The 22015-nt window shown below is 40.0% G+C and overlaps 1 protein-coding gene across 4 annotated transcripts in view; it reads left to right on the top strand.

The window, feature by feature from the left end:
• Positions 1-22015, top strand: part of NCOA3 (nuclear receptor coactivator 3) — a 169638-nt gene that overhangs the window by 50189 nt on the left and 97434 nt on the right. The window contains exon 3 of one of the 4 annotated variants that reach the window (XM_077831628.1): positions 9423-9515. The exons of the other annotated variants lie outside the window; for them this stretch is intronic. The gene's annotated coding sequence lies outside the window, so the exon portion shown is untranslated. The remainder of the gene's footprint in view (positions 1-9422; positions 9516-22015) is intronic. 4 annotated transcript variants of the gene reach the window in all.

The raw sequence follows: 22015 nt of genomic DNA, 5'->3' as shown, positions 1-22015 counted from the left end.
CTCAGGGACATGAAAAAGACACACCCCTGCGTGACCTAAATTACACAGACAGAAGCGCCTTTGTGGACAGCACTGTGTCGGTGGGAGAGCTTCTCCTGCCGATATAGCTACCACCACTCATGGAGGTGCTTTTATTATGACAATGGAAGACAATTCTCTTCGGCCAGCATGAGCAGCTACGCAAGCGATCTTAGAGCAGCACAGCTGCACTGGTACACCTGTGCCACTGTAAGCTCGCTTTGTAGACATGGCCTTACTTGCGTTGTGGTATTTGTTTACTAGCAGATTGTATTGTCCTTCTCTTGGACTTCCTCTCATGGTGGAGAGGAAAGCAAAAGCTCCCTGTGAATAGAGGGAGCCAAGGGGGAGCAAGGAGAGCTACTGAGACTTGGGGAGGGTGGGAGCAAGTAGCCGGCTCTAGACTCAGAAGTGCACTTCTGGTAGTTCCTACTACGATTCCTGGAAGGCTAGTGCCTGGTACCTGTGCTTCCCACCTCTGTGGCTGGTGCCCTATGTGCTGATCCCTCTGCCCCCACCCTGGGGCCAGCGGCTAGTGCCCATGCTCCTGCCAGGACCTGCAATCTCTCTGTCCTTGGATAATCTCTTTCATTTAACATGGGTTCACCAGACCTCTCCATGCTTATGATTCAAATAATACTTTTCCCTTATGTCCAGTTGTGTATACTATCCTGGACATCTTGCCATCAGCTCAGTTTTAACATGGAAAAAATTGATTTCTGTGTTCTCACTTGCTATTTACAGCACCAGGACCTTCCCCACTTTGGTGGCATTTTTTTTTACTCCTGTCTTCTCCTCACACATCCAGGCTTTCATTAGACCCTATCGTATTTTCCCCACAGTATAGGTCAGAAATCTAACTTTTCCTACTTTTCATGTTTTTAGTTATCTGTTGCCTTGAACACTGCAACTTCTGCTCCTGGGGAATTCTGCACCACTGCGCAAGTGTAGAATTCATGTCTCCCGCCAATTTCTTTGCTTCCCCGGGGAAAAATGATTTCTGATGGAGAAGCAAAGGAAAGCCATGAGCAGTCATGTGCCCCTCCCCAGCAGTGTGGGCATATCATTTCAGGCACCCAGAGCAGCCAGTGGAGAGGTAAATCACTGCAGGGGGAAAGCACTGGCCTGTGATTCCTACCCTGCTCAGATGCTAGTTCCAGCTGGGATGGGGGGCAGGGGAGAATGGGACTTCCACTTTCCCTGCAAGGAATGGCCGGGGTCATGTCAGACCTGCTACCAGAAACCTCCCCCAACTGCAGGAAGCTCCGCATTTTCCCTCCCTCACTTCTTGCCCCCATTGCTCCTCAGTTGTGGGGGCAGGAAGGGGTGACTGCTCCACCATCTACCCAACCCCCTTGCATCCAGACCTCCCCACCGATCCTCACCCCTTGCATCTGGAACTCCCCTTGTACCCAGACTCCCCCCGCTAAGTCCCATCCACCCCACCATTATCCCTCTCCCCACTGAGCCCGGGGTGGTAGTGATGGTTGTGGCAGGCACGGCCCTTGCGCTGTGTCAGGGTTGGATGCAGCCTCACTGCCGAGTTTGTCTCGGGGGGGGTAGTTGCAGGGTGATTTCCCACCTCCGTGAGCACAGTGGCCTGTGCTCCCCACTGCAATGCTGGAGGCTCCACATTATTTGTTGACAAAATATGCAAAATTTTGCAAAAATTTAAAATATTGTGTGAAGAATTTTTAATTTTTTGGTGCAGAATTCCCTCAGGAGTAAACCTCCTCCTCCTCTCTGGCATCCTTGAACCAATGCACTCTATCCTAGCCATCACTCATCTTCCTTGTCTGCAACACTGATCAAATGCATCAACTTGTCTTCCTTTTCAAATGTATTCATTAGCTTTCTCTTACATTTAGTATCAAGTTAAAACTGCTCATCATCCACCTCTGATGCACTACATAACTATACCCCTTCCTACATTTCTCCTCTTACTGTTCTCTTGCTGCCTTCCTTATTCCAGGGAATCAAACTTCCCTGTACCTTTATCTGTCTCTTTTTACTTTCATACCCTCTTTTATTCTGCCTCATAGCCTGGAACTCAGTTTGTGAGTGAGCCAGATACCTGAGTACTTTTCATTTATATTGCCCCATATTGCTTTCTTTATAGAAGCTCACCAGTGCTGACCCACATTGGTAAAAATCCGGTCATTATCCCATTAAAGTACAAAGAGTTAATTTAAACAAGGGCCATGCTCCATGATAAAATAATGGCTGGCATGATCCATGATTCTGCTCTCACAAAGTACTCCTCTTGGTGCAGAACTGTGCTTTCAGATCAAAACTTTTACTTTTAAATTTCTTTCTTTTTCTGACATCTGTAAAGATTAACCTTAAAAATGTTAACCTTAAAAATATTAACCTTACAAATTGCTAGTCCCCGAGCAGGGGGACCATATCTTTGTTTTGTGCAGTGCCTAGCACAAAATCAAAGCTGAATAAATAACTACCTAGTGTTATGATCATACAGTGAAAGATCACACAGTAACGCAGCTATGTAAGGGGACAGACTTGAGATTACTTTTGATATCAGTCATCGCTCACTCCCAATATTGGTAACACATATCACTCTGACTCCATTACACCTTTGAATTCTTCATTTATGCTCTCATCCCTCTTTTCTTAACCATTGCAGCTCTTCTCTATGGTGCACTAAATGCTGCCTGCCTTCTCATTCTACATGTTAGAAAAACTAATAAACATAGTCCCAAAATAGCCAACAATGATGCAGCAGTATGGGTGCTAAGCTGCTAATGGAGACAGGGGTCATGCATTCTTATCACCATAGACAGTAAAAATACCTGTGCAGTGTCTACACTAATGCTTGCCATATTGCTGCCAATTGTGGAGCTGCACCTTTAGTATCAATTACTTTAATATTTTTTGTGGGGGAGAGGGGATGTTGTTTTCTGTCAGTCTGTCTCTCTCTCTCTCCCGCTCTCTGTGTAATGTAAATAATACTTATAGCTACGTTATCACCATCTTCAAGTGGCTCCGTTGGTTCCAGCTCAAAATTACCAGTTACAAGAATGAGATATGCCCTCTCAGAACAGTCAAAATCCCTTCTGGAGATATCAGGGTGGCACTGGACTCTGGAATTGGAGCCAAGATATCATCCCTCAGCACCACAATTCAAGGAATAGTACTCCTCCTGACCATCACCATACTCCGCCATCTCTCTAGCATGGAGCAGGCAGGGATGCCTCATCATTACTGTCTGAGCACAATCCTAGAGCCGATAAGAGAGACCTCTCACAGGGCACTTTACCACAGAGAAGATGAGCAGCATTGGGCTGACCAGCAGCAACCAGGCCAGTACGCATGTACTATGCCACTCCGGCTGTACTGGCCATACTGAGGACTGTGATCAAAAGTGTCCCTCTTATAAGTCCCTCTACCTCTGGACTGCTCCTTTTGGGAGAATCTCTCTCTGCCCTCTTGTCTTAAAAACCTCTCGTCTGTCCCTTTATACAGCACCGTTGATTGAAGTTTCTCCTCTGCAACTGCTACCACTTTGAATTCTGCTTTCAGCTGAAATTAGAAAACAGCTCTTTCCCCCTGTTTATGCCTTGTAATTGCTCTCTATTTCTGCTGTTATCGTTTTAACGCTGTGAAGCATTTTGTGGTACAGTTCGTATAAAAGATGCTCTTCATCTTCATCAGAAAAGTTGTTTTTCTGTTTTGTTTTCATGCTAAAAAGAATGATAAACACCTATAAAATATTGCAAAGGAAATCTTTGAAGAGGAAGACAGGAAGGAGAAGACAGGAAAAAACAAGATTGCACTCCAGCTTGTTTGATTTAAGTAAATATAAAATAACAAAAATATAGATGAAGATTTAAAAAAAATTCAAAGTTCTGATGGGTGGGAAATGTGGCCGTTATCTAGGATTTTTTTAATTTAAAAAGTTAGTGTATGGATAGAAATCTGGTACTCAACGAGTTAACTTTCATTTGCAGCCTGAAGAGCTGTCTGGAACCTCTGTTTTCTGATTGGCTGCTAAAAGGTGAAATTGAAACCACTGTAAACTTTTGACCCTGTAGCAGTTCTTGTGGAACGCCTACCACTTGCAGAGACCAGAGGTTTTTTCCTGTCCTGTCTTTATTCTATGTGATCGTGCAGTGCTGCATGCAGCTTTTCCAAGAGAGGGGGAGGAGGGAGAAAAGGAGAACAAGCACAAGCAAGTAGTTTGCATGTTCCAGTAATGGCAAAGTTTAATTTTTTTTCTTAGCAACACCAACTGTTTTTAATTTTTTTTGTTCTGTAAACAAGTAGGAATTGTGCTCCCCCCCACCCCACCCCCCAAGATATTCCTTTGTATGTAAAAAGTCCAAATGAAGGCTGAGTACTGCTATTAATTAGAAACAGGGACGCGACTCCAAGGATGAGTCATCAGTTGGATGCTGGCATGCTAAAATGTTTTAATTCTTTGTTTTAGGAACTAAACTAATAATAAAGTTTTTTTTCTTCAAAGATTGAAGTGGCTTCTGTTGTCTGTGTGAAAAGCCTTCCAGAGATGCACTTAATAATAAATAGAATTTATTTTCTCCATTCACAAGGTTGTGGTGTTTCTAACAGCATTCCAACTAGCTGAGACCCACAACTGTAATTATCTTATTTTTGTCTCTGTTTCTTCTTAGAGGGAGGAGGAATATAAATTTTGAACCCATCTCTGTGTGTTTGAGTATGGAAATAAAGTGATCCCAGTTCAATCTGGTTCTTCTGCGATTTGCAGGTGGTGCACAATGACAGCCACAATCTAGTTTGTGAACTGGTTGCTGGTTACATTAGTGGAGTGAATTTAGGGCATGATTCTCATCTCTCACAGATTTTACACCAGATATTTACTGGTGTAACTCTGTTTTCAAGAGATTTACATTGGTGTTAAGTGGGAGGAAAATCAGGACTTTAACTTTGATGTTCTTTAAAAATTCACCTTCGTTCCATGGTCTTACAGGCTAACTGCATTTGATGACATGCTCTTACAGTGGGAGTTTAGGTGATGCCATGAGGTAAACTAGAACTATCAGCATTACTTTCTTTAATGCAAAATAAAGATTGGCATTCTTGGTACAGGCTTTTTTTTTTTTTTTTTCCTTTAAACTATTTTTGCTCACCCTGACAGTGCATCAGCTGATATCTCCTCTTCTCTCTCCCCGCCCCCTGCGCTGGACGTGTTTGACTCAATATTCTAATTGAGAGGCATGGTTTACTGAACATTCTTAGATGTTACTTTAAAATCAAAGATTCAATAAATTGTATAGTTAAAGATGGCATTCACAATTCTTGCCTGCCCAAAGGAAACACAAATTCAGAACTTGAAACCCAACTACTGGATGATCACGTTCTGATTATCTTATTAGCCTGCTCTTGAGAACACTTTTCTGTCTGAGATTTAAAATAGAGTATATTATGTAATAAAAGAACTTTCTTAAATAAACCCCAGCAGAATATTAGTATGAAAAGGATTTTTAACATGGGCTTAATAAGCAGCTCTAAATGTGTCAGAAATGGGTTCAACACTCAGTAGTTCTCCAGGGCTGGCATGGTGGAGTAACATTGTGAAGGTTTGTGGGTACAGATCTCTGCTTCAAAGACTCTTGTTTCCTCTCTACAGTTTTATCTGGGAATTGAGCAGGGAGTCCCCTGAAGCATTGCCAGCAGCATCAAAGGAACAATGAATATAATATGATTAATAGCAGAGTCCCTGCCCCCTCTTGTGTGCAATTCCCCTTGCAGTAGCTCTAGAAAAACACATTCATAATGATATTCAGTGGCCTCTTGTTCCAGTCAGTGTTCCCAAGCAGAGCAGCTATTATATAATTTGATTATTTTTTTCACTTGATTCTTTGTTCTATGCTTGTATGTGTGTTGGCTATTTTCATTGTTCATAAGATTTTTCTCTGGTTTGTACGCAAATCATACCACACATCAGGGCCTTGTATGGAAAAGAGAGACTCTGGGTAATCCCATGCAAGTTTTTAATAAGGGAAACAGATTGAAATTGTGTAGAATTCTACACGCAAGCCAGCTACTAACAACTCTGAAGAAATAAACTTTTATCCACAAATCAATGCCACAGTGTTTTTGTCACTATTAGAGATAAAGTTTCAAGCAGAATAAATGGAGTAAATACCTTTCTCTTATTAAAAGGATATATGGTGCTTAAGATCATGACAATGATTTAAATGAGCAAAAGCTTTTTTTATAATTGAGCAGCAGCATTTAAGAAACGCATGAAGAGTGTAATTTCAGTTATTGTAAAATGTTTTCCTCATATGCTTTGTGTCTGCATCCTTGCTCATACAATACATATTTAAGTTTAGAGAGTCAAGGTGGGTGAGGTAATATCTTTTACTGGACTAACTTCTGTTGGTGAAAAAGACAAGCTTTGAGCTTACCCAGAGCTCTTCTTCTGGTCTGGGAAAGGTACTCATTGTGTCACATAAATTACAAGGGGGAACAGATTATTTAACATAAGTAGTTATAGTTTCTTACAATCTGTTCCACCTTGTTGTAATTAGCTGTGACACTGTGAGTACCTTTCCCACACCTCAAGAAGATCTGAGTAAGCTCAAAAGCTTGTCTCTTTTACCAACAGAAGTTGGTCCAATAAAATACATTATCTCACCCACCTTGTCTGTCTAATGTCTTGCAACCAATACAGGTGCAACAATACTGCAAACAATATTTGTTTGTCATTTGGGTAACTTTAACTCTTGGGGGACTTCATCTGAACGATTTCTTTTCAAAGAAGCTATAAACTTCTATTTTCAGCATTAGTCTAACATTTTGTGTTCTAGCTTTTAAGAAAATGTATATCAAATGGTAGTGAAATTTCAGGAAAAGAGATAATCTTTAGAAATATTGCAGTGTACCAACAATAAGATAGGAGAATACTTAGATATTGCTAAAACTTAAAGCTGCAGTAGCAACTTCAGTTCTGCTAAATCTTGCAGCTTTGTTATAAGGCTCCTATTACTTTTCTGAACCTCCCAACACTTGTAATCTGTGACTATGTGAGAATCTGTTTTTCATTTTTTTTCTTTTTTAAAAAAACGAGTTTCTGGCCCTTGTGGGAGTGAAGAAAGACATGAAAATATGAGTACTAAAGGCTCAAGTACAAAAATTCCCAAAATGTATTAGTCTTAGAAATCATGAGATTTTATTATTTTTTTGGGACCTGATTCCTGTTGGGGTTTGTTTGTTTTTTTTAAACACTTGGAGTTGCAAATACTGCTGCTAATGAGAAGTATATAACCACTTGAAAATAGTTGAACTTAAAGATGCCCATCATTAATAGTTTGTGTAAAAACTCTTAACTTTTAGACTCTTTTTTTCTTTTACTTTATTTTATTAAACAGTAGCATGTGTTTAGTGTTAGTGCAATCTCTAACCTTAAAATAGCATGCAGGGTTTTACATATAAACTGAAGAAACTATTTACAAATACTTTCTCCATCACTCTGAGGCCCAGAGATTTGTTACAATGGGTCCGTAGTCTGGTTGCAGCTTGGGGACAGATCCATACCTGTCAGTCGTTGGCAGCAGGAGAATGCACTCTCCCTGGAGTTCCCTCCACTTTTTTCAGCTTGCAGAGCAAGTATTGGCTCATCCAACTGTCCCTGCTACAGAGCTTTCTGAAGGAAATTCCAAACTTTATTTGAAATTTGTCTCTAACGTTTTGGCACAACAATCCACCTAATTCCCAGCATTTTCTCATGGCTGCACTTGTCTTCTGGAGAGATCGTCCCCTCAGTTCCATCTTCTGAGGTGTTTTCACCAGCTGATGCTATTGTAGGCTTCAAGAAGAGAGCTGGGCTTGGAAAAGCCAGCAGTAAAAGAGAGATTTTTTTTGCATCTACTACTTTATCCCCTTATGGAGTATCTAATTCAAGAGCTAGTGGACTCTGTGGGGAAAATGCAGTCCCCCCCCTTCATATAGACCAGTCTGGGCAGGGAGCACTCGCCCCTACCCTCACCAGTCAGAAAAAAGGAGGCAGGCAGAATTGGAAAATGTCTCTGGGGCAAGCAGTACACTCCGCCCCCCCACCCCTATTCATGAGGAGACAATGCTAGAAGGACAGTATGCCAGATGCAGGATCATGCCTGACTCCCTAGAGCCTACACTAAGAGGCTGAGTTCCTGATTGCAGAGCATATCTGTCTGTCTTCCCTCTGCCACCCTTCAGGCTGTGGATGGAGAGTACTGCACAAAATAGATACCACAATATCTGCTGTTGGTGGTAAGGGGCTTTCTAGCCTCGCTCCTTTCCTCTCCTGCCACTTCTGTAACAGGCCTCCCAGGTTCATTATTGATGTTCCAAGGTGGGACTTCAAAGGGTGAGACAGAGCTACAGCCTCAGGTAAACATGGGCCAGCAAGAGAGGGGTAGAGATTTTGAGGAGTCCATCCTTTGAACCCAAGCCCTGTTTCACTTCCCCCTCTAAAGCAGTATTTTGCAGACAAATTCCCAAAGGGGAAATAAATAAATAAAATTAGTCCATTTTCACCTGCTGACCTCGTGGAATGCAGCAGATCAATACAGAAGAGGCCAAGCCCCAGATGCGGTGATTCTCCAAAGTGTGCACGCACGCCAAAGGGAATTCTTCCTCCTTAGAGGAGGAAGACCAGCCGACCAAATCAGGAGTTAGGGCATCAAAATATAAAGTGTATATTTTTAATTTTATATATTAGAAACAAAATTCTGTGCCGGAGGGATTATATCTCCTGGCTGGCCTGGGAACATTTGGGAATCCCTCAGGAGGAGCTTGAACCTGTTGCGGGAGGAAAGGGAGGTCTGGTCTTCCCTGTTCTCCATGCCGCTGCCATGATCCTCACCAGGAAAAGCAGCATAAAGGAAAGAAGTACTTGTGGCACCTTAGAGACTAACCAATTTATTTGAGCATAAGCTTTCGTGAGCTACAGCTCACTTCGTTGGATGAAGTGAGCTATAGCTCACGAAAGCTTATGCTCAAATAAATTGGTTAGTCTCTAAGGTGCCACAAGTACTCCTTTTCTTTTTGCGAATACAGACTAACACGGCTGTTACTCTGAAACCAGCATAAAGGGGGAGGAGAAGAAGAAACAACAAAATAACAAAGAAACATCCTGGAAACTTGTATTCCAGGCAGAGTACTGAGTACTGTGGAACTATGATTAGGACGTCTGCGGCTGCCCTGCACAAGCTATATCTGTAAATCTCCCATCATTCTCCCTGGGAATTGCAGGTAATAGAGTGGTTGGGGATCTCCTGCCCCCATCTAAAAGAAATATCAGATTGTGATTGTTAGATGCTGCTTCAGGTCATCATGCCCTATTGGGTTGTCATTCCTAGCTGCCACTGAAGGTCACCATGTCTTAATGACCAGTTTGTTATACCCAGCTTCTGTTGCAGGCTGCCATGTCTCGCAAGCATCTCCTCTTCCCCCCAGCAACTGGCCATGGACTGATGAGAGGGACAGCGGCCCAGATGTGGAAGAACAAGCAGGTAGTAAGAGACCTCTCGGCACCTAATTTTGGTTCAGTACTATCCAGACTGAACAGCTGCTGATGTCATTTTGCCTTGTATCCTGTAAAGCATACCTCACAGTAGCTACTATCTTCAATCAGATAAAATTTGAAGTTGAGCTGTCTCAGAGGAGATCCAGTTTTGTACTTCTAACTCAAACGAATAGTCCTTACATCTGTCATAACATACATTCCCAAAGTAAATTCAAGAAATATTTTTCTTTCTGTTAAGTGTCAAAGCCCAGTCCTTAGGAGCATTAGAGAAACAAGGTGAGTAAGGTCATATCTCTTATTGGACCAATTTCTGTTGGTGACAGACCCAAGCTTTTGAGTGTACACAGAGCTTTTTCTTAGGAGAAGGCAGAGAACTTGTATCTTTCGTATTGAGATCTACTAGGCAGCCACATGGTCATCAAAAGATAAATTCACTAATATTCTACCTGTCAGTTATCCAGTCTTTAGCCAAAGTCATTTTTGGGCAGAAATCTTCTGCATGTCTTAGTGCCCAGGGGAAGTTGAAGGATACATAATGTATCTTGTTTTGGATATCCATATTTAAAGGATGATCCTGATTACCATCCTGGAAAATCGCTCTGCTGTGAAAATCCAGTTGCAACAGATCTGTGGACCATAGAACAACTTTCACAGCAAGGAAAGTAGAATTGAGTTTTCCTTGCTGTGAAAGTTGTCTCAATGTGGGGAGAGTGGGAAAGAAGGGACAAGACAGACGGACTTCAGAAGAAGGGTTACTCTCCGCTGCTGGTGACTGACAGATCTGAGTCTATACCCAGCCTGCAAGCAGGATGAAGTACCCATTGTAACAGATCTATGTAGCTTGTTACCCATAGAAAGGAAATGTTCAGATAAACACAGATAATTTTTCTTACTACTCTTGTCTGTTAAAGGATTTTGGATATTCTGAATGAATATTTTAAAAAATATATTTGCAGACATGTAGAGAGTAGGTAAAAATTTCAAAAGACAAATGTAGTGACATTTCTTCTTTGCCTCCCATACTCAAGGTTTATCTAATTTATTTCAAACACTGTAGTCTTTTTCCAAGAATTTATGCCAGTTTAGATTCTGGCCTTAAATTATAACATTGTTGGGAAAAAGCTGTGCAACATCTGAAACTGAGAAAGTTCTTTCATGACTTAATGTCAAATGAAAGTCATGAAAAAAAATTAGTGCTGAGAGAGAAAGTTGTCTTGTTTAGTAGTGATTAACCCTCTTTTGCCTCACTGGGCAAGTACTGAAAAGGCAGGGAAGGTGCAGTTAGCCTCTGTTTTAAATCCCCCATCTTTCCATCTTGTTTTCCTAGCACATTTAATATCAACATCTTGGATCTTATTATGTTAATTGGATCACTGTGTTATTGTGACACACAATAGAAGATGGGACACTAGGCAGTGAGGGCTCTGAGGTACTACAGAGAATTCTTTCCCAGGTGTCCAGGGGTGCTGGAACAAATTGTATCATGTGGGTGCTGAGAGCCATTGAACCAAACTGTAAACCCTGTATATGATGGAAACGACTTCAAGCCAGTGGGTGCGGCAGCACCCCTATATCCAGCACTTATAAAGGTGTGTGGCTGGTGCGTCTTACTGATCACCATACTTGCGATTGGAAAGAAATTTTCCCACAGGTCAGATTGGCAGAGGCACTGTGGTTTTTGGGCTTTCCTCTGCAGTATGGGTCACTTGCTCATATGAGCTAAAGTAAATGGTGGATTTTCTATAACTTGACGTCTGTAAATCGGGATTTGAGGACTTGAATAAATCAGCCAGAGTTTATGGGTCTATTACAGGAGTGGATGGGTGAGGTTCTCTGGCCTGTGATATGCAGGAGGTCAGACTAGATCACAATGGTCCCTTCTGGCCTTAAAGTGCTATGAATCCAAAATTGGGGAGTTCAAAACCATGAAGAATCTAGTTTAGTGTAAAAGGACCCTCAAGTCAAAAGTGAGAAAACTTTATAATCCCAAGACTCACTTCGGAACCATCTTAAGAGTACCATAATAGTCAGAGGGGGGCTTATGAGAAGAGAGTAAAAATACTGGGACTGTTCAGTTTAGAGAGATATTGTTTTGTAAAAGGACATGATAAAAGTAGTCAGAATAACAAATAGATGCTCCTAGGTACCCTTTCTCATAGTACAGGAATTAAAGGTAGACTTTAGATTTAAAGGCAACAAATTTGAAATTGATCAAAGAAAATACTTTTATACAATGCTTTATTAACATGTGGAACTTACTGCTACAAGATTTTGAGGTCAAGAACTTAGCAGGATTAAAAAAATTATTCATTTATATGGCTATGGAAGCATCTGCAGTTATGCTAGATAGGTAAATGTTTAAGGGATATAAATAGGGGTGTCGATTTACTTGCAGTTAACTCATGTGGTTAACAAAAATTAATCACAATTAATTACAGTTTTAATCGCACTGTTAAACAGTAGAATACCAATTGAGAATTTATAAAATATTTTTGGATGTTTTTCTACATTTTCAAATATATTGATTTCAGTTACAACACAGAATACAAAGTGTACCGTGCTCACTTTATATTATTTTTTATTACAAAATTTGCACTGTAAGAATGATAAACAAAAGAAATAGTATTTTTCAGTTCACCGTATACAAGTACTGTAGTGCGATCTCTTTATCGTGAAAGTGCAATTTACAAATCTAGATTTTTGTTGTTACACAATTTAACTCAAAACCAAAACAAGGTAAAAGTTTTGCACAGCAGTTCTCAACTTACGGGCTGCATGCGGCCCAATCAGTACACAGCTGCAGCCCACCTCAGGTGTGTGCTAAACGTGGGGTCCCTGGTTCTCAGCTGCCCAGTGCGGAGGGGTGCGGTCTGGCTGCCACGCCGCGGAGGGAGTCTGGGTTCGGGGTGGCGGGGCCCCACAGGGTCAGGGGTCCGGGTCCGGGTCCACCAGCTCGTCCCACGTGGTAGGGATTTGGGTAGCCGCCCAGGCCCACAAGCTCCGGGGTTCAGGGCCAGCCCGCTGCCTCAGACCCCCTGCAAGCTCCTGGGTCCGGGGCACTGGGCTGGCCCCACGAGGTCCAGGGTCGGGGCAGACAGCTGCATGCTGGGGTCCGGGGCAGCCAGTTGGCCGACCAATGAGGTCCCGGTCCTGGGCGGGTGCCAGCTGCCCTGCGCAGCAAGGGTCGGGGCTGCTGCTGTCCTGCCACCTGACCCCTGCGGCCCAGGTAACACACTATGGGCTGCATATGTGGCCCACAATATGTAATCAGTTGAGGACCACTGCTTTAGAGCCTACAAGTCCACTCAGTCCTATTTCTTGTTCAGCCAATTGCTCAAAGTTTTGTTTACATTTACGAGAGATAATGCTGCCTGCTTCTTATTTACAGTGTCACCAGAAAGTGAGAACAGGTGTTCACATGGGACTTTTGTAGCCTGTATTACAAGATATTTTCAAAGCCAATTATTCATATGCCCCTTCATGCTTCCGCCACCATTCCAGAGGACATGCTTCCATGCTGATGATGATGCTTGTTAAAAAAAATAATGCATTAATTACTTAGTGACTGAACTCTTTGGGGGAGAATTCTATGTCACCTGCTCTGTTTTACCCATGTTCTGCCATATATTTCATGTTATAGCAGTCTCGGATGATGACCCAGCATATGTTGTTCGTTTTAAGAACACTTTCACTGCAGATTTGACAAAGCGCAAAGAAGATACCTATGTGAGATTTCTAAAGATAGCTACAGCAGTCGAACCAAGGTTTTAGAATCTGAAGTGCCTTCCAAAATCTGAGAGGGATGAGGTGTGCAGCATGCTTTCAAAAGTCTTAAAAGAGCAACACTCCAATGCGGAAGGTAGAGAACCCAAACCACCAAAAAAGAAAATCAACCTTTTGCAAGTGGCATCTGACTCAGATGAGAAAAATGAACATACATCGGTCCGCACTGCTTTGGATTGTTATCAAGCAGAACCTGTCATTAGCCTGGTGCATGTCCTCTGGAATGGTGGTTGAAGCATAAAGGGACACATGAATCTTTATCGCATCTGGCACGTAAATATCTTGCAACACCGTCTACAGCAGTGCCATGAGAACGCCTGTTCTCACTTTCAGGTATCATTGTAAACAAGAAGTGGGCAGCATTATTTCCTTCAAATGTAAATGAAACTTTGAGCGATTAGCTGAACAAGAAGTAAGACTGAGTAGACTTGTAGACTCTAAAGTTTTACATTCTTTTGGTTTTGAATGCAGTTTTTTTGTACATAATTCTACGTTTTGTAAGTTCAACTTTCATAACGAGATTGCACTGCAGTAGTTAGTATTTTTCAGTTCTCTTAATACATTTCTTTTGTTTTTTGCAGTGCAAATATTTGTAAAAAAAATAAATATAAAGTGAGCACTATACCCTTTTTTATTCTGTGTTGTAATTGAAATCAATATATTTGAAAATGTAGAAAACATACAAAAATATTTAAATGGTATTCTATTATGGTTTAACAGCGCAATTGCTCACGATTAATTTTTTTAATCGCTTGACAGCCCTAGATATAAACCTTTATAAGAAGGGCCTAAACTAGTCATTAGCTCATTTGGGACAGGTAGAAAGAAACTTTCCTTCAGCAGATCATTCTATAATTTGTATACTATGGTTTTTGCACCTCCCTCTGGTATTGGACAAGATGGGCCTCTAGAATGGCAATTTCTGTGTTCCTGTGACAAACACATCTTAATTCTAAAAAGCTCATGGCAGCAGCAGCAGCATTGTTTAAATGAAATAACACTTCTCTTTTTCTGCTCTGTCTTGGGCGTCACGTTAACCATCTATTGTGGCTCTTTTGGATCAGAAAGGCCGCTTCATATGTTTCCAAAAGCAAAATACCGAAAGTTGCAATTCTTCTTTATTAACTTTCAACATAGTCTGCATGGCTGCAAAACTACAGGAAGTTAGGGATTTTGCCTATGGGAAACTTAGAGAAATATTCTATACATTTTAACACATTTCATTATCTGTTGTCTTGGGGCTTGTTATTTCTGAAGGGATTTTCTGTTTTGGGGACTGGTAGACCTAATAAAAGGTTTATGATAGTGTCTCAGGCAGGGGCCTCCGAATTTTAAAGCACTTGGAAAATTTTGCTATTCCTATGGCAGTAAAAATAACTATTCTGTGCTCATTGCAAAATTCCAGCATTCCTGCCTTTTCAGACTCCAAGGCCATGATCTCATTCACAGTTCTTGGAATTTAACTCTTTAATTCCAGAAAACTGAGGACTTGCTTTTTTGCAAGAGTCATTGGGTCTACACTACTTTTCACTGAGTAAAGTTAACTCTGCACATAACATTTTCCCCATGTGCCTTGAAATCATAACTGCAAGCAATTAGATAAATAACCTGAAGTTTGACTGATTTAACTGCTGAATTGTCTCCTCTGAAATGCTCTTTTGTAACATTCCATGACAAGGTTCGTCCCTGAATCTCAGGGTATACCTCTGTTTTTCTATAAGAATAAATCACTTGGCAGAAAGTTCTGTTTCTGCTGTTGGAAGAACAGTATCCTAAGAGGCTATGCTACATTATGACTTTTGCCTGCTTTACACTGATGCCAGTCAACTGTATACTTTCAGTTCAGCCCATATACCCCAAATTACAGCCACATAAACTTTTCTCACAGAAATACAGAACAAATTAAAAATTGTCCCACCCTTCTACATAATACAGAACTGCTGCTTTAAATCTGACCATGGAATTTTTCAGTCACCAAACTTTAGGTTAGCATTTTAAATTGGAAACAGGAATGACGTTGTCATATTGGACCAATTGTATAAGGCAAAGTCAGTTTGTTAGGATGGAGGGGTGAGATAAAGGCTTAGTATGCACTACCAAGTTTTGCTGGCCTGTGTCAGCTAGGAGTGTGAAAAAATTATGCCCTCTAGCTAACAGAACTATACTTCAAAACCCCTGGTTTAGACACAACTATGCCTTGTAATGTAATTTTGGGAGATGATTTAGTTATGCTGGCAAGTCCTTCTGTCAGCTTATGCTGTGTCTACACCAGGGAGCTCTGCTGGTATTGCAATACCGGCAAAGCATTTTTTTGTCGACATGTCTAAAGCCAAAAACTTAACACTGCTTTTGGGGTTGAAAGATGGTTTTGAACAAAAATTGTTTTTCAAATTGCATCTCTTTGAGATTGGGGCTGACATTTAAAAGACCAGAGGGATACTCTGCTTTAATGCTTTACTCTTAGAAAGAACTAAAGCATTTTTGTCAATTGTGCTCCTTTTATGACTGTTAAGAGACAAAAACACAAATCCCATTTTATAGAAAAGATATCATCAAGCCACTTTTCTAAGCATTTTTAGGATAAAGGGGAAATGAGAACGTCTGTCTGAAGAACAAGAAAAAAAATTGCAAAATTCTCCACTGTAACATTACATCTTCTTGTAAGTCTTAAAGGCTTCAGAGTCAGATTGTTATAACTAAACTGCATTAACTATTCTACCTCTCAACTCCACAGCTTATTTTTCCCAGTGAATGCTACTTGTATGTTTAGTTTATACTGTGACATTCTATCTTGTGTGTGTGTTCTGTTGAATTTCTGACGATTCTTGCAGTTCCTACTTACCCCTATTTTAGAAGTTTTCTTAGGCATATGAAGAAGGAATATGTGGAGATATTTAGTTACTCTTCACTTTCAAGGTAGCTGTCCCCTGTTCTGAGTTATTGGTAGGATGATGTGTACAGCATTATGAAGTATGAAATGGTAATTCTACAAATTATTTTCTACTTCCATATCTTTTAAAAAATAGTACTAAAAATGTTGCACCAAAAACTCTTGAAACTCTGTGCCAGATTTCTCAGTGTATGTATTCTAGTTTAATAATAATAATGCAGAAGGTTTGAAAGTGGTATTTCTATATAGGAGAATGAGACAAACATTGCTTACAATGTCCACTGATGTATTGAAATACACTATAATTTGAAGGTAAATGCGCTATCTCCTAGCTGGCAATGGTTATCTCACAGTAAGTTAAGTTGGTGACAGTGGCGTGTTTGTTAAGCATTTGTGATTATGGTATTTGATATTTTAGTTTTGGTAGTTTATTGGCTGAGCTTGCAAGGCTTTCCACTCCACTGAATAGCATTTCTGTTTGGATGTCATGCAATAATGTTTAAATGTCACATTCAGTCAATTCCAAAATATCAGGGAATGTTCCAGGCATCAGTGAGCAGAACTTCATAGATATTGGGGAAAATAGGGGACACTCTGAGCCCCTGCCATCTGTTTAGCAGAACCAAGGTTTCAAGCACCTCTGCAATTGTCTGTAGATCAAAGAACTAGTAGTTGACACCAGTTAACACCTTCCAACATGAGTACCCCAGTCTCCTCTCTGCCCATCCTCCCAGTAGATGACATGATGACACTCTGAATTACTTATCTCCCAGATAAGAAAAAAATAATAATTAGGGAAGAGTGGGGAGAATGTGGAACTCTGGTTTGAGGGGGAATGGGTTTGTACGCAGACCCTTCGTTGGGGGGAATGGGATACATTGGTATAGGGTGGAAAGAGGAAATGGAGGAGATCCTGGTATGGGGAACTTGGGGAGGAAAAGTGGAGCATGTTGGCTCTCTCAGCCTCTGGCATGGAAGAGAGAATGGGGGGCAGACAGAACACCTGTCATGAGGGAAGAGATGTGGGGAATTGCAGAAAGTCCCTGAAATAGAGAGGAATGGGAGGGTGGCACATAAGGAGAGAAATGGAGGGATGCAAGGAGCCCCTACTGTGTGAAATAAGATTGGCTTACAGTAGGTGCAAAGTGTGCAACCTAGTTTATTTTAAGTTTCTATTTTTTCACTAGTCTTTCTGCCTTAAGTTCAATTATAACAGAGCAGCACCAGTGCCATTTTCACAGGTGTAGGACCAAGTCCTAGAATATCACAGGTGCAAGATCACTTTTTTTCCTTTCATCTTTCCCATTCTGCAGAGGTTAGGAGATCTTGAAGGTGAGTTAGTATATTGTGCTGAAACCTGGCAGTTGACTTGTAACCACCTACTCAACCAAGGACATAGCTGTGGTATTTACATTGTTATAAATACTTCAGTTTGTAATAACTCCAGTTAGTAAATTTGTTACTGTTGTTTCCAATAAAGTTAGTGCTTAGAATCTTCAAACTACTGTGTAGTTCTTCACATGAGAGATGAGAAAGTTACTTGAATTGCACCTATTAAATATAAAAATTTCAGTTCCATACTCAATTTTTCTGTGGTCTGACTTTTTTCCTCTAGAAACTGTTATCATTGTGGTTTTACTGGTAGAAGGTGACTACTGCTGCTGTACTTAATTTCCATTTTTTAAATTTTGTTATGAATATTTTTACAGAACAGAGAGCGTAAAATGGAGTACAGAATACCTTAAGGCAGGCTACACAATTTTATACAGTTACAGGAATCCGGTTTTAACATGAATCATTGTACAGATACATGCCAGAGAGGTGGCTGTAGAGCCACAGGAGACATTTTATTGGTTTTACTTGGCAGTGAGTACACTACTTCTGCAGTGCTTCTATTCCCAACTAGCCTAATGAACAATCAAGAGGGAATAAAAACAAGATGTCCTTGACAGGGCAGAGCGAAGTCACTGGGCTGGCCCTTCATATGTTCTTTTCAGGTAAACTCTGAAGCATGACAGAGATTTTGCACCCTAAAAGATGGGATTTTCAAAAATGCTCACTGTTTACCTAATGGCTTCCATTGTAGTCAGTGGTAAAAGTCCCACTGAAATCAGTGGGAGCAGAGTTAGGCCAATACTAAATGCTTTTGAAAATCCCAACCTAAGTATATTAAGTTACAGTGGCTTAAAATGCTCAATTCATAAACATTGAGGACTTGGAAAAGACTTGGCTAACATGAGAAGTATTTTGCCAATTTCAACGTTGAGTTTGATCTGCTAAGTGAAACTAGCTACCACTCATCTTCTGTGATTAAAAATCCACAAAAGACTATAATAGCCTCTTACATTCAGCTTTCAGGAAAAGAAACCTGCCTGTTGTGACAGTTACAGTGAAAACTTTTAACACATTTCCTTTTCTGGCTCAGTAATAGTAGCTAAGTAATCATATTTCATACATACACAATCATAAACTGTATCTGGTCTCGGATGGAGGGCATGGCGAATTAGCAGCTTTAAAACTAAAGTGCATTGTAGATAAGGATAGCTTATTTATATCATTTTTGTAAATAACTCTCAGTGAAAAGCTGCTGATGGAGATAGTCTGATCTTTCTAAACACCAGTATACAAATTAATGTTTAAGGACCCTGTTCAGCATGCCTTACTTAACTAAACTTCCATTGGATGCAATCAGAGGTTTGCAATTAGTGATTTACTACAGTGGGAATTTTTACCTGCGCAGGTGTAAAACATAATGCCACGTCTAAAAACATTTTACCTAAGATTACTATAAATAAATCTCCTAGGAGGGGAGAGAATATTTTTTGATTTATTTACTTAGGCTCTTTTGAATAGTCAGGTTAACATTTTTTCCTCCAAATAATCACAGTTTCCCCTACTGATGGTGTGGGGCCTTCCACTCATCAAAAGGGAAGAGCATGGTGTGCATGTGTTTGAAAATATAACTGTAAAAACCACAGAAATTGGCAGGGGAAATAAAGAGCAAGTTTAGCTTATCTCTTATTTGTTTCTTTCTTTCTGTCTTTTAATTGACTGGATTTCAAACTGAATGGGTCCTTTTATGTAACAGAGTATATTTTTAGGATATAATATTTAATTAAGGACCAATTTTTGTAAACCCTTATTTTCCAGAATACTCACATTGACTTCAGTGGGATCACTCCCAGGAGTAACATTTTACTGCATGTGACTCGAACATTGTAGCTTTGACCATTTAGAAGTTAAAATTTGAAAACCTCTAAATTCTTGACCTTGGGTAGATATTACCATGTATAATGTATTACATACAGCTGGTGAAATCAAAATTGCCTTTTCTGGGGCTGCGGTTTGTGAAAAATAGTGTGTATTGGGCTATGTTGCATGACAGCTGACATTTATCAAGCGTAACGGGTGCTTTACTCATTTGCACATTTTTAAGCAGCTTTCAAAATCTTTGTGTGTGCACACATGTTCAACATATGTGTCTAAGCTTTGAACATTTTGTTCTGAAGTATATTGGCTCATTAACACAAGGGACTAAAGTATAAAACTTTAATGAGCCTCATGCATCGAACTTGTGCACAGTATTAATTTTATGTAAACTGATACAAAATATAAAGAGCAACATGAAACACTCAAAGCTTTTAAAAAATCTCTTCCATAGCAAATGTTTGTTTTTGTTTTAATAAGCTCTGACAGTACATAGCATACCTGTACAATAACTGAAATATGTTGAATGTCTGATACGGTTTCAGAAATTTGGCTATAATTTATTTCCTATTTTATCTGTAAATGGCCAAAACTACATATGTGAAATAAAAATCCTCAATCACCAATTTGATTTTATTATAATAGTAGAAATTATGTGTTTGCTCTTGCCGAATATTTCCCTTAAAATTATCTGGCAGAAGTAATTGCTTCATTGTAACTTGACTGTTTTTTAGGGTAGCAATTTCCTATTACTGCAGTAACTCAATGTATTGATAGGCAGAGCACACTGACTTGATGCAAGGTAACCGGAAGCTCTAGGTGACTGGTAAAGATAAATGAGAGAAGTACAGTTGTGATCAGAGTCTTTTTCAAATGCTGGCCATGATTAAACAGGATAGGTGGTGTTTCTCTGCTCCTTCTAAAGAAAGCAGCAACTGTTGATGGGGGGGGAGGAAACTTTAGTGTTTGATTTTAGTATAATAAGTTGCAAATGTAAGTTGTTGCAGTGTACCAAACAAACAAAAAGTTTCAGTTCCATTTAAAGCACAGGCTAAATGAATGTTTGTGAGATTAGTAAGGACAGCATATGGGACAATGTAAAGCTTTTTGTAGGGCTTTACTAAAAATGAAAAGTCAAATAATTAAATGTAGAAGATAGCCATTATCTATTGGTTTATTTATTTGTTTAAAAGCTGCCATGAGATAACTTTAAAATTCCTTGACCACCTAGCAATCATGTAAAAACCCTCCTGCAAGTTTATTTAACCACATCAACATTCATGTAAGCATTGAGACCTGAACGCTGAATATAAGATGTCCTGAGGATATTAATCTGCCCCTCATTTTGTGCTCCCATTTGTTACTTTTTAATCCCAAATCTCCCCCTTCTATTATTTACCTTTTTTCTGTCATTAACGTGCTTATGATGCAAACTGTGATTCTACAATTAAAAACCAAAGCTGGAGCTGAACTAGGAACTTTTTATATTTTGTGTACTAACTAATCAAATTTCACAAAAGAGAACTATTTCTTAATGGCATAAAATTCCTCATAGATTTAAGCCCAGTGTATGTCAAACTTTTTTTTCAGTATGGATCACATTTGAATGCAAAGATTGCCTGATGGAAATCCACTTCACTATTTGCAGTCACGTAAAATCACCTCTTCTTGTCTGAGGTCTTGTATAACTTTTATTTCAAGCAACTCCAGTAATTGGCTACATGGAAAAACAATAGTAGGAAAGGATTTATTTAATGTATTTTTAGCTGTCATCTAATAAAATATAGTTCATCTAAAATGGAAGAGATGCTCGCACCGTAGTTCATCTTTGGCCATTGGGGGTCCATGAGCTACAATTTGGCAACTTTTATGTCAAGGGAAAATAGGTAAAATATGGAATACATAATTTAATATCAGAGTAATTTGCAAATGGTTCTTATATTTTCCTTTATTCTTTTTATCAGTGTCCTTTTAAATAAGCTATATTCTCAAGATAAATCTAAGACCCAGTTATGACCAGTTACACTTCTTAGGTAGTAAATTATTGGGCAATTATTGCTTTGCATGGAGCCTCGTACAATCTGGCACTGCTCCTGATTTGGGCCTCTGAATGCTATTGCAATTTTAATAATAGGTATGTCACACAGTGAGTGCCTAACTCGGGACAGACAGTCAGAAAACAGGGCAGACACCACAAACTGATGGTGTTCTATAATTAGATTTCACCAACCCAGTACCAAATGTGAACTCCTGGATCACTATACTGGTCTTACCATAGAGTCATAGACAATCCCCTTAGACTGGAGAGTCTATCTTGCCACCCAGACAAACTGGACTTTATGATAAAAGGTCACTTAAACCAGAAATCACACTACATCAGATTGCTCCCAGTTCCAAGAGACCAGTTATTTCCCCCCGATCAATTGGTACTCTAGAACTTGCACCAAAGACAACACTGGCAGCCAACTCCGTAGTAAAGTAACTGAAGGTTTATTACCTAAGTTTGTAATTCCAAATAGTGGCAGTGATGTAATAAACTGCCAGTTTCCCAAAAGTCTTTTCAGGGTCACCAGATTGTCTGTGGGGAACTCCACTTTGCATCTGTT

This window comes from Eretmochelys imbricata, chromosome 13 (assembly GCF_965152235.1).
Source record: "Eretmochelys imbricata isolate rEreImb1 chromosome 13, rEreImb1.hap1, whole genome shotgun sequence".
NCBI lineage: Eukaryota > Metazoa > Chordata > Testudines > Cheloniidae > Eretmochelys > Eretmochelys imbricata.
The sequence above is the reverse complement of the archived record's forward strand: the minus strand, read 5'-3'. Positions and strand labels throughout refer to the sequence as shown.